This window comes from Triticum dicoccoides, chromosome 3B, assembly GCF_002162155.2.
Source record: "Triticum dicoccoides isolate Atlit2015 ecotype Zavitan chromosome 3B, WEW_v2.0, whole genome shotgun sequence".
NCBI lineage: Eukaryota > Viridiplantae > Streptophyta > Magnoliopsida > Poales > Poaceae > Triticum > Triticum dicoccoides.
This window is the reverse complement of record NC_041385.1, coordinates 615,472,590-615,486,371: the sequence shown is the minus strand read 5'-3', so window position 1 is coordinate 615,486,371 and position 13,782 is coordinate 615,472,590.

The window sequence follows — 13,782 nt, the reverse complement described above, 5'->3', positions numbered from 1 at the left end:
TTTTTTATCCGAATTCACTTTTTATAATGAAGTATGATCTCTATTCGTCTTTTACACCCACACAATCCTCTTATCTTTGTAGCTAGCGCTAACTTTCTCTCGTGCATGCACACGCCCTCATCCCTCTCACCCTCCCTCAGCATTCTCTAGCTCCATCGCACAAATTCGTCTTTTCACTTTAGGTCATTCACCCACGGTGTGTGTAGGGCCCCAGCTCCTTCTTTACGGCACACATCAATCGATATGCCTCTCTAGCCAGGTGTGCCTGGCACAAACATAAGCTTCCCCTCTTCTCTTATCACCGTCCATGCCTCACTCCCACCGTTCTTTTCATCGATCTCGTACTCGCACACTCCTTCCCCCTCAATATCGTATGCCTCTCGCACCACCTCCTAGATGCATCCATCTCTCTCTATCCTTCCCCTCATGCCTCATTTGCTTCTAACACACACATGCATGTATATCGATCGATCTCCCAACATATACCTAGGTCGACTTTAACTATCCCCCCCCCATCGATTGACGTACCTCACAAGTTATGTCTCTCCTTTCTCTGACAAAGGACGATTGATCTTCCTATGTAGTTACATCTGCTTACCACAGCCATATCGTCCCCCCTCATCATTCGTGCATGCCTCCTGACCCGTCTCTCACACGCATGTGCACAGATAGGCAGCCATCTCCTCTCTTATTGATATTACAGGCGTGCCCTCCATTTGTCTAGCAAACCTATCCCACCATTTGTTAGAAGCAACTCCACTACCACCCCTCCAACACTCTAGCTCCGTCTCTCTCCCAACCTTATTCCTCTCCTACACATATGCATGGATGCCAATCGATCTCCCTTAATACATGAGGTAGATTGATCTCCCTTAATACATGAGGTAGGCCTCTCTCCTCCTCCACACATATACCAATCATTGTACCTCTATAGTTAATTAGGCCTCCCTCCCCCCCCCACCACACACCGATAGTCGAGCATTGTAGGTAGGTATCCATGCCACAGAGACAAACTGCACCTGTCCCCTCTCACGTTCCAGTAGGCCAGCCACTCTATATCTTTGACGTGGGCACACACAAATTCGATGGCACTCTTTATTGGTCGTGCGCGCACACACACCATCCCTCTCTTCGATTCTATGGACACCTCAAGCCGATGATACCTCCACTCTCTTCTCGTGGATCGCCCCCTCTATATATATGATATATCCAGGACTCTATTTCACACACATTGCATATGTTACATTTTTTTATTGACCCCCCCCCCAAAAAAACTCTCACGAACCCACACACTATATCTCTCTATGTTTCTATCTCTCTCACACAACACCACATAGCTGGTGTACGTATACAAGAAGATAATAGGTGCACCGTGCACGTACTCACGCTTCATGCCCAGCCACATGTCACGACCGGTTTTTCAATAAAATACTTATTGAGAAAATCGATCTTTTGATCCCAGTATAGGAAGAGTTATCCTCACTGGTAGACAAATACTTGAAATACAAAGGACTAGTAGCATTAAATATATTACAGGGTTGAGCTGAGGCTGCTCAACAATTTATTACAAACACGCCAATATCGTACATAAGGGCGGTTATGACACAGGGGTGTGGTGACATGCTACTAGCTCGAGATAAAAGTGGTGGTGGATAACTTGAGTCCTAACTGGTAGCTCATCGAGCATCGAGGTGAGGCTCGATGAATTTATTTCTAGGGTAGCGGAAGCGGATATAATACAGTGACCAAATCCAAGATCGCACAGGACTGACTGGGACTCCTCTAGGCGTCGGACTCGCTATCGAACTCTTCATCCATGAGATCGCCTTCATCAACATCTGGCCAAATCAACAAGCCAGGTGAGTACTTTGAAAGTACTCGCAAGACAGTTCGGACAAAAGATATAACAAATGCATGCATGAATGCGTCATGAGCAAAAATAATGATGCTCATCCAAATAATAAAAATGCACGACATGGTAAGTAAAACAAACAACTGAAAACCGATCGGGTGTCTGGAGCGACGCCTTGAAAGGTAAACAAATGAAAATCATGCCGCAGTCGGGCGTCTAGGCGACACCACATAAAGGGCTTATATTGAAAAGTAAAAGACAAGCGTGCCACAGTCGGACGTCTGAGCGACATCACAGAAAGGGCTTATATCAAAAGTAAATAACAAGCGTGCCACAGTCGGGCGTCTGAGCGACATCACAGAAAGGGCTTATATAAAAAGTAAATAACCGGTGTGCCACAGTCGGACGTCTGAGCGACATCACAGAAAGGGCTTATATCAAAAGTAAATAACAGGTGTGCCACAGTCGGACGTCTGAGTGACATCACAGAAAGGGCTTATATCAAAAGTAAATAACAGGTGTGCCACAGTCGGACGTCTGAGCGACATCACAGAAAGGGCTTATATCAAAAATAAATAACATGTGTGCCACAGTCGGATGTCTGAGCGACATCACAGAAAGGGCTTATATCAAAAATAAATAACAGGTCAGTCCATCCATAAGAATAAACTTTTAACAGGACTCAACACTCATGTAGTTCACAGGAGTTTTGTCACTGAGACTGACATTTGACAAGATAAGATGATCACAGTACTTGGACATGTACAAGATGGTTCAAGGGATTTTTGACTCTGCTGAGTTTGTACTAACTGCCCACAGCCAACGGATTTCCGTAGTCACGAATGACTAGTTCCGTTTATGGTATTTCGGTAGAAACACATCTAACCAGTACACACCCATTCCACCTCATGATGCCAGGAATCACCCTTGACAACGTCCAAGAAAAACTTTGAGACGGGGAGGTCACAACCTCGAATAGCATGGGATCAAATTTCTGTACGCGCGCTCTAAGGGGTGCCCCCCTCTCGGTCCCAACCAGAAACACCCATGCCCCCTGACCGGATGACGGGCTTTAATCCAGGGCCATGGAACCCACATCCCGGCCTCTCTATTTGGTGTGTACTAGGAAGGTGGTTTGCAACTTACTAAGCCATATTCCTTGCGGAAAACATGTGGTAGTACCGAAAAGGAAATGAATGGGAATGTGACTTGATTCACGTTGACACTGAAGTCAAGTAGTCTGGCGTAAGACTGGCATGCCACAACACTGCCATCTTACCCATTCTCATGCCATCACATGGCCATGCAAACTTATATCCAACAGCATATGGATTTCCGAAATTTACTTGCCTTATCTTTGCATGAAATATGACATTTTACGAAATGCTCATAAACATGCCATGAACATACTAAAATGCAAACATGCAACAACCACTCATCATATCAAAAGTTCAAACATGCTTGCCTGGTTCGGAGTAGTCGGAGTCTAACTGGGTGAAGTTCGCAGCTCTGTCACCTCCTCCGGTATCTACGGTATAAGAAAAATACGTACGTAATGTAAATACCGTGAGGTGCACAAAAGTATTCCAAATATTTCTCAAATAAATCTGATAAAAAAACTAGATAAAATTTTAAAGAGGACAGAAAAAGAATCAAACAAAAATCCTTCTCTATTTAAAAGTTATAAGGGTTTTAATTTAGGGACCTTTCTGTAATGAAACAGAAAACTCTCAGGGGGCTGAGTAGAAAAGTCCAGAAAACGATTCGGATTAGAAAGCGCATTTGCCAGAATACACTTTCAGAAAATGGTTCGAAAAAAAAAGAACAGAGAGGCTGACGAGCGGGTCCCACCCGTCAGGTTTGAATATTCAAATGAGGGAGACGGGGCTCGTCGGCGCCCGAGAGCTGTGGTGGTCGCCGGAGGCGATTCACGGCGAGGCAGGGGGATCGGGTGGTACCTCCGTGTTTAGTGTGTCCTTCCGCGTCGGTGGGTGGTGGTGGTGGTCGCCGGCGAGCACCACGTCGACGGCGGTCCTTGCTCCGGCGGATGGTGGTTCGGGTAGTCGTGGGCCTCGTCGGAGAGAGCTGCTGGGGTCAAATCGTAGTGGGGGTTAGTCTCCTAGAGGTGTCATGAGGCTACGGGCAAGTCTAGGGCGGTGGAGGAGCTCTCACCAGAGAGAATGCTGCCGGAGCCCGAAGCGGACGGAGGTGGCCAGAGTTGAGGAAGAAGGGCCCCTCGAGGCTCTTCCAGTGGCTGGGCAGGGTCTAGTGAGGTGGTGGAGATGTGCGGGGTCGAGAGCAAGCTCGGAGGCGCTATTTATAGCCGGCCCGAGGCGGTTGCCGTGAACGGGATAAGTCCGGCGAGCGATTACGGCGGTGCTGTGGCTGGACGGTTGGTTTAGGGGCTTGAGCATCGTCTAGACGGAGTACTGATTCCATCCCGGTGCCTAACTCAGCAAGGCAGGGGCGGTTATGGCCTGTCCCCAATGGAACGGCCGTACGGCACGTCGACGGCAGAGAGCGCGCCCTGAGCGTGCCAGGCCATGGCGACGGTGCTGCAGGCGTGCGCTGGCAAGGGAGACGGTCACGCGGAGCTCCCAGGTGGCTTGGGCAGTGCCGAACGGTGTTGTGCCGCAGGGCGCCCCCTGTCGGCCGCCACGGGAGATTCTGCCGCCGCGGAAGACGCCGGCGCAAGCGGGCCAGGGTGCCACCGACGCTAGAAACCAGCCAAGTGCGTGTGCGGCGCTCCGGACAGGGAGGAGGGACTGTGCGCAACGCGCCAGGCGCACAGTTGACAGTTGACTGAACACTGACGAAGAAACGACACTGAACTTTCTGAAACTCTGAATTTTTCTGAAAATGCATAGTAACAGTGCTGGCCAGGTGTTCGATAGAATGATTCTGGTATGTGGGAGGTTCTCCTTGAGCTGATTTATGGTGGGGTGGCCTCTCATTGCATCTGGGGGCTGCCTGAATTTTGGTGGAATTTTCGGAGAAGAGGAGATATGAATTTCACCAAATTTGACAAATCTGGTCCAAACTTGTAGAGACTGAAATTTGAAAATTTTGAAAAGAAGAAGAGTGGATCTTGATGATTCTAGGTTGTGGGTACTAAGGACTATCCAGAGGAGTTGGTTTGAGATCAAAACTCAAAGGAAATTAGGCACTTCCTTTGTAGAGCATCTAGGCTTAGAAATAATGGCAGAATTGTTTTAAGGAGAAAAACAAAAGGATAAAAATCCAAAAATGGATTTAACTTGTTGGGACAAAATGTTTGGATTGCCCTAAAGTGGAAGGAGGGATTTTTGGGAGAATTTTACCACAAGAGGCATGGTAAAAACAAGAATGGATCAAAACCAAAGAACAGCCCAAAACCAAAAAGGTTTCTTTTTGAAGAAATTAAATCCAAGAAATGCTTTTGAGAAGAAAAACTCAGAAGAGAGGTTTTTTTAAGAAGGGTTTAAATGACCTTCTTCAAACCAAGCAAGGCTTTTGCTGCAAACAAAAACAACAAAAATTTTGCAATGTCACAGCACCTACCCCCTTAGGAAAAATCTTGTCCCCGAGATTTCAGCTGATCCTCAAACATGTGTGGGTGCTCTGTCCGAAGAAAATCCTCTCTTTCCCAAGTTGCTTCATTCTCGGTGTGATTGCTCCACTGAACTCTGAAAAACTTGATGGTTTTCTGTCGGGTCCTCCTTTCAGACTCCTCTAATATTTTTATTGGGCTCTCCCGGTAGGTGAGGTCTGGTTGCATGTCTATGTTTTCATGTGATACTTGCTTCTCTGGGTTGCTCACGTACTTCCTCAACTACAAGATGTGGAACACGTTGTGGACATCGGATAAATCTTCGGGTAAGTCTAGCTGGTAGGCTACCGTGCCCCTTCGGGCCACTATACAGAATGGTCCGATGAATCTTGGTGCTAGCTTTCCCTTAACCTTGAATCGTTGCAGACCCCTCATAGGAGAAACTCTTAGGTACACAAACTCTCCGGGTTCAAAACTGATTTCCCGATGCTTTCGATTGTAATAACTCTTTTGTTGACTCTGAGTTGTCTTGAGTCGATCCCTAATCATCTTAACTTTTTCCTCAGCCTTCTTGAGCATATCTAGGCCGAAGATATGGTTGTCTCCGGTCTCTGACCAATTTAGCGGTGTACGGCATCTTCGCCCGTACAGAGCTTCAAATGGTGCCATTTGTAGGCTGGCTTGATAACTGTTGTTGTATGCGAACTCTGCATATGGCAAGCTTTCTTCCCAACTGGTTCCGTAGGTGAGAACACACGCTCTCAGCATGTCTTCTAGAATTTGGTTTACGCGTTCAATTTGCCCATCAGTTTGGGGGTGGTATGCGGTACTGAATGCTAGTTGGGTTCCCAGTGCCTGTTGTAGGTGATCCCAAAATCTAGAGACGAACTGTGTGCCTCTGTCAGATATGATAGTCTTTGGGACTCCATGCAGGCATACGATACGGGCAAGATAAAGTCGGGCAAGCTTCTGTGTGGTGTGAGTTGACTTCACCAGAATAAAATGTGCTACCTTAGTTAATCTGTCGGTGATGACCCATATGGCATTATTTCCGTGTCGTGACCGAGGTAGCCCAACAATAAAATCCATTCCAATCTCGTCCCATTTCCACTCGGGTATCTTGTTTGGCTGTAATAGTTCGGCTGGTTTTTGGTGCTCGGCCTTGATACGTTGACAAGAATCACAGCATGCAATGAATGTGGCTATGTCCCTTTTCATACCGTGCCACCAAAAAATTTCCTGAAGGTCTTTGTACATTTTTGTCCCTCCAGGATGGATTGACTACGGAGCGGTGTGACTTTCAGCTAGAATCTACTGTTTGAGGTCCTTGATATTTGGTACGCAAATTCTTTCTCCGTACCACAATATTCCTTGCTCATCTACATTGAATTCTGAGGCCTTGCCCAAACTCACTTTCCTTTTTATGCCATCAATGCTAGGGTGTCCATGCTGAGCCTCCTTAATCTTTTCCATCAGGGTAGGCTGTATTTCCAAATTCCACACACTGCCTTGTGTGATCATTATTAGATTGAGTTTGGCAAATTCCTGTTGAAATTCTGGCCTCAAATTTGGCATACTGTCGTTGCCCGAGCTGGGTTCCGACTAAGGGCATCTGCTACTACATTTGCTTTTCCGGGATGATAGTGGATTCCAACATCACAATCCTTCACTAACTCCAACCAGCGTCGTTGCCGTAAATTGAGTTCCGGCTGTGTGAAAATATACTTAAGGCTCTTATGGTCTGTGTATATTTCACAACGATTTCCAAGTAGAAAGTGTCTCCATTCTTTGAGTGCATGGATGACTGCTGCCAATTCCAAGTCATGAGTAGGATAATTTTCCTCATGCTTGCGAAGTTGTCTGGAGACATACGCAACTACCTTGCCTTCTTGCATCAATACGCATCTGAGGCCCTTCCGGGATGCGTCACAATATACCTCAAAATTCTTGTGTATGTCTGGCACAATTAATACTGGTGCCGATGTTAATTTCCTTTTCAGCTCTTGGAAGCTTTTCTCATAGGCTTCTGTCCATTCAAACTTCTTGTCTTTCTTGAGTAACTGCGTCATTGGCTTTGCTATGGTGGAGAATCCTTCAATAAATCTCCGGTAATAGCCTGCCATTCCCAAGAAACTTCGTACGTCCGTTACGTTAGCTGGTGGTTTCCAGCCAAGTACGGCCTTGACCTTTTTCGGGTCTACGGCAATACCTTCTTGGGTGAGTATGTGGCCCAGAAAACCCACCTGTCTTAGCCAAAATTCACATTTGCTGAACTTGGCGTACAGTTGATGTTTCCTGAGTTCTCCTAGTACAATTCTGAGATGTTCGGCGTGCTCTTTTGGTGTCTTGGAGTATATCAGAATGTCATTGATGAATACCACAACAAACTTGTCCATATACTTCATAAATACCTTGTTCATGAGGTGAACAAAATATGCGGGAGCGTTTGTTAGCCCAAATGGCATTACGGTGAATTCATACAGTCCATATCTGGAAGTGAAGGCTGTCCTGGGAATATCTTCTGTTTGCACTTTTAATTGGTGGTATCCCGATCTCAAATCAACTTTTGAGAAGACTTTGGCCTCAGCGAGCTGATCAAATAAATCATTTATTCGGGGCATTGGGTATTTGTTCTTGATTGTGACCATGTTAAGAGCTCGATAGTCTATACACAATCTCAGAGTTCCATCCTTTTTATTGGCAAATAAAATTGGAGAACCCCAAGGTGAGGAACTGGCTCGTGTGTATCCTTTCTCCAATAATTCTTTTATTTGCTTCTTCAATTCTACCAATTTGGATGGTGCCATTCTGTATGGTTTCTTGTAAATGGGAGCGGTTCCGGGTGCTAGCTCAATGTTGAATTCTATCTCTCGGTCTGGTAGCATGCCTGGTAGTTCTTCTGGAAATACGTCTGGAAATTCACACACTACTGGAACCTTGTTCAACTCAGAAATGTCCACCTTGTTTAATCTCGGTTGCCCAGGTATTTGTCTCTCTTTGGCTGAAATTTTTATTGTCTTCCCGTGATGGTGTGTGAGAATTATGGTCTGGTTCAAGCAGTCAATAAAACCTTTGTTGGTGGTTAACCAATCCATCCTTAGGATGACATCCAGTCCTTTACTTTCCAACACGATAAGGTTGGCGTAAAACTTCAATCCTTCAAATTCAATAACCACACCTTGACAGTAATTCTGGGTCACTTGCTTAATCCCAGGGGACTTGATGATCATGGACTTTTCTAGGGGAAGCATCGAAAAATTATTTTGCAAAGCAAAACTCTTCGAAATGAATGAGTGAGAAGCTCCAGAATCAAACAAAACCATGGCAGGTATTGTGTTCACAGGGAACGTACCGAGTACGATATCTGGTGTGTTCTGTGCTTCCTCTTTGGTCACGTGGTTCAGATGACCCTTCCTGTGGTTGTTATTGGGGTTGAAATTGTTTCGCTTGGGCGCTGAATTATTGCCGCCATTGTTAGGCTTTGGGGTTGAGTTCCTTGGCTTGGGGCACTGCTTGGCATAGTGCCCTTCTTCTCCACAAGCGTAGCAAGTGACGCCTGGGCGATATGTGAACTCCTTGTCCCTTGCATGGAAATTCTTGATTGGGCGTGAATTATTCGTCGTGGGTTTATGTGTCCCACCTTTCTGAAATTCTGTCTTGCTTCGGGGGTTGCGAGCAAAAGTAGAGTGGTCCCTTTTGCGTTTGCGGAAATCTTCCAAGCTACGTCTCTCATTTTCCAAGGTAATGGCCTTATCCACCAGTGTTTTAAAATCTGGGAAGGTGTGCACGACCAGCTGGCATTTAAGCGCGGGTGCCAGGCCTTCCAAGAATTTTTCCATCTTCTTGCTTTCAGTCATACGCTCTTCGTTGGCGTAGCGAGACAGCAGAGTAAACTGGCTGTTGTATTCTGACACTGTCATGGTCCTCTGTTTGAGGTCATCAAATTCTCTCTTCTTGATCTTCATAACACTTTTAGGAATGTGTGCCCCATGAAAACCTTCTTTGAAATCCTCCCAGGTTATTTCATTTTCGTTGGGGTGCATGTGCAGGAAATTTTCCCACCACGATGCAACTGCTCCAGTGAGATAATGTGGTGCATATAGTACTTTCTCACGGTCTGAACACTGTGCAATAATTAATTTTCTTTCCATGTCTCGAAGCCAGTCGTCGGCCTCAAGAGGTTTGTCAGTATGAGAAAATGTTGGAGGACGCGTCTTCTGTAGCTCAGACAACTTGGATTGCTGCTGGTACTATCCACGGTGATTTCTCATATTGATGAATTGGTTCATCATTTCCTGATGTTGTTGCTGACTCTGTTCATAAAGGCGGCATACTTGGGTGAATGCTGTTTCACTGTCCTGTTGACTAGACTGTCCCTGAGTGAAATTGTTGTTTGGTGGTGTGCCATAATTTTCCTCTGGCGGGATTGGCATGGAGCGTGTCCAAGGACGAGACATCTTTCACTCTGGGGATATATTTGTGAAACTTGTAAGACAAGAAAGAGAGTCGCAAAAGTCAATAAAATCACACATACGGGGAATTTTTTAAAACTCCAGGAAAATACACGATTGCGCGCGGAGAAGGACTATTACATATCTTACAAGCGGGCAGTAATTATATAATACATCACTCAGGATATGCGTACATAATCCTGACATGTTATTGAGACTACTGCACTTCTCCAGACCCTACATGATGCGCAAACAAGCTACTTCTCACAACCTATGTACATATAAACATATCGCACAAGTCGATGCATCACATGGCTGCTAAGCGTACTCAGTCGGAGATGGTGAGGATCTCCCTTGGCCTGCCGAGGGTGAGGCGCAGTGAGGCGAGGGACTCAACTTCCTCCTCGCTAATAGGTTCCATACAAGAAGCGCCGTGCTGAGCTGATGGAGCGGGTGCCATAGGCGGAGTAACACAAATATGAGTGGGCGCAATAGGTGGAGTAGCACGAATAGGAGTGGGTGCAATAACTTGGTTGAACTCCTCGGTGGTAGGCAGACGACGAGCAGTGGAGAGAATGGTAGGTGAATGAGATGCTGAGGACGAGATGAAAGTCAGCGGTGGAGCGGTGTGTAGGAGTTCCCTCCTGTTGGCGGCACAGCCATGGACGGAGTCCATGCGGGCAGCAACAAGGTCGTCCACCATGCTGTCGAAGGCTGCCTCCAGAGCTCGGAGGTACTCGACAAGCATCTCAAAGGCCTCATCACGTTCTCCTCTGGGGCAAGCGAATGAGTAATGACAGGTGTAAGGCACGTGGCATGGGAGGTAGCGGTAGCGACGGGTCTTCATTGCAGGAAGAACATCCCGGAGATGAGCTATCGCCTCACGGGCAGCCATCTACGTAGCATGCCTCTCTGTAGGCATGGCTCTCCCCAAGAACCGGAAGTGGCGTATCTCGGCACGCCCTCCCTTGAATTGCACCGCGGCCTGGTGCATGGTCAGACTGTCGTTGATCTTGTGTCGGTAGAGTGTGAAGACTGGGCGCCCTGACGGCCCCATCGCGACCTGAACAACAAAGGAGAGGAGCTTGACAAACCCCTCAGGCACGTTGGCGAACATCTGTGACTCACAGTCGTTGCCAGCCATCTACAAAAGTAGGCAAAAATTCTGAACGATCAGATCATAAATTTTATGCTGACTGTCAGAAAAATGACTACATTTGCAAAAACATGGATAAATTCTATCATGCTAATAACCAGTTAGCGATCGCACCTAGTGGCTTCCTACAGTCAACCTGGCTCTGGTACCAAGTTTGTCACGACCGGTTTTTCAATAAAATACTTATTGAGAAAATCGATCTTTTGATCCCAGTATAGGAAGAGTTATCCTCACTGGTAGACAAATACTTGAAATACAGAGGACCAGTAGCATTAAATATATTACAGGGTTGAGCTGAGGCTGCTCAACAATTTATTACAAACACGCCAATATCATACATAAGGGCGGTTATGACACAGGGGTGTGGTGACATGCTACTAGCTCGAGATAAAAGTGGTGGTGGATAACTTGACTCCTAACTGGCAGCTCATCGAGCGTCGAGGTGAGGCTCGATGAATTTATTTCTGGGGTAGCGGAAGCGGATATAATACAGTGACCAAATCCAAGATCGCACGGGACTGACTGGGACTCCTCTAGGCGTCGGACTCGCTATTGAACTCTTCATCCATGAGATCGCCTTCATCAACATCTGGCCAAATCAACAAGCCAGGTGAGTACTTTGAAAGTACTCGCAAGACAGTTCGGACAAAAGATATAACAAATGCATGCATGAATGCGTCATGAGCAAAAATAATGATGCTCATCCAAATAATAAAAATGCACGACATGGTAAGTAAAACAAACAACAGAAAACCGATCGGGTGTCTGGAGCGACGCCTCGAAAGGTAAACAAATGAAAATCATGCCGCAGTCGGGCGTCTAGGCGACACCACATAAAGGGCTTATATTGAAAAGTAAAAGACAAGCGTGCCACAGTCGGACGTCTGAGCGACATTGCAGAAAGGGCTTATATCAAAAGTAAATAACAAGCGTGCCACAGTCGGACGTCTGAGCGACATCACAGAAAGGGCTTATATCAAAAGTAAATAACAGGTGTGCCACAGTCGGACATCTGAGCAACATCACAGAAAGGGCTTATATCAAAAGTAAATAACAGGTGTGCCACAATTGGACGTCTGAGCGACATCACAGAAAGGGCTTTTATCAAAAGTAAATAACAGGTGTGCCACAGTCGGACGTCTGAGCGACATCACAGAAAGGGCTTATATCAAAAATAAATAACAGGTGTGCAACAGTCGGACGTCTGAGCAACATCACAGAAAGGGCTTATATCAAAAATAAATAACAGGTCAGTCCATCCATAAGAATAAACTTTTAACCGGACTTAACACTCATGTAGTTCACCGGAGTTTTGTCACTGAGACTGACATTTGACGAGATAAGATGATCACAGTACTTGGACATGTACAAGATGGTTCAAGGGATTTTTGACTCTGTAGAGTTTGTACTAACTGCCCACAGCCAATGGATTTCCGTAGTCACGAATGACTAGTTCCGTTTACGGTATTTCGATAGAAACACATCTAACCAGTACACACCCATTCCACCTCACGATACCAGGAATCACCCTTGACAACGTCCAAGAAAAACTTTGAGACGGGGAGGTCACAACCTCGAATAGCATGGGATCAAATTTCTGTACGCGCGCTCTAAGGGGTGCCCCCCTCTCGGTCCCAACCGAAAACACCCATGCCCCCTGACCGGATGACGGGCTTTAATCCAGGGCCATGGAACCCTCATCCCGGCCTCTCTATTTGGTGTGTACCAGGAAGGTGGTTTGCAACTTACTAAGCCATATTCCTTGCGGAAAACATGTGGTAGTACCAAAAAGGAAATGAATGGGAATGTGACTTGATTCATGTTGACACTGAAGTCAAATAGTCTGGCGTAAGACTGGCATGCCACAACACTGCCATCTTACCCATTCTCATCCATCACATGGCCATGCAAACTTATATCCAACAATATATGGATTTCCGAAATTCACTTGCCTTATCTTTGCATGAAATATGACATTTTACGAAATGCTCATAAACATGCCATGAACATACTAAAATGCAAACATGCAACAACCACTCATCATATCAAAAGTTCAAACATGCTTGCCTGGTTCGGAGTAGTCGGAGTCTAACTGGGTGAAGTTCGCAGCTCCGTCACCTCCTCCGGTATCTACGGTATAAGAAAAATATGTACGTAACGTAAATACCGCGAGGTGCACAAAAGTATTCCAAATATTTCTCAAATAAATCTGATAAAAAACTAGATAAAATTTTAAAGAGGACAGAAAAGAATCAAACAAAAATCCTTCTCTGTTTAAAAGTTATAAGGGTTTTAATTCAGGGACCTTTCTGTAATGAAACAGAAAATTCTCAGGGGGCTGAGCAGAAAAGTCCAGAAACCGATTCGGATTAGAAAGCGCATTTGCCAGAATACGCTTTCAGAAAATGGTTCGAAAAAAAAGAACAGAGAGGCTGACGGGCGGGTCCCACCCGTCAGGTTTGAATATTCAAACGAGGGAGACGGGGCTCGTAGGCGCCCGAGAGCTGCGGTGGTCGCCGGCGGCGATTCACGGCGAGGCAGGGGGATCGGGTGGTACCTCCATGTTCAATGCGTCCTTCCGCATCGGTGGGTGGTGGTGGTGGTCGCCGGTGAGCACCACGTCGACGGCAGCCCTTGCTCCGGCGGACGGTGGTCCGGGTAGTCGTGGGCCTCGTCGGAGAGAGCTGCTTGGGTCAAATCAGAGTGGGAGTTAGTCTCCTAGAGGTGTCATGAGGCTACGGGCAAGTCTAGGGCGGTGGAGGAGCTCTCACCAGAGAGAACGCTGCCGGAGCCC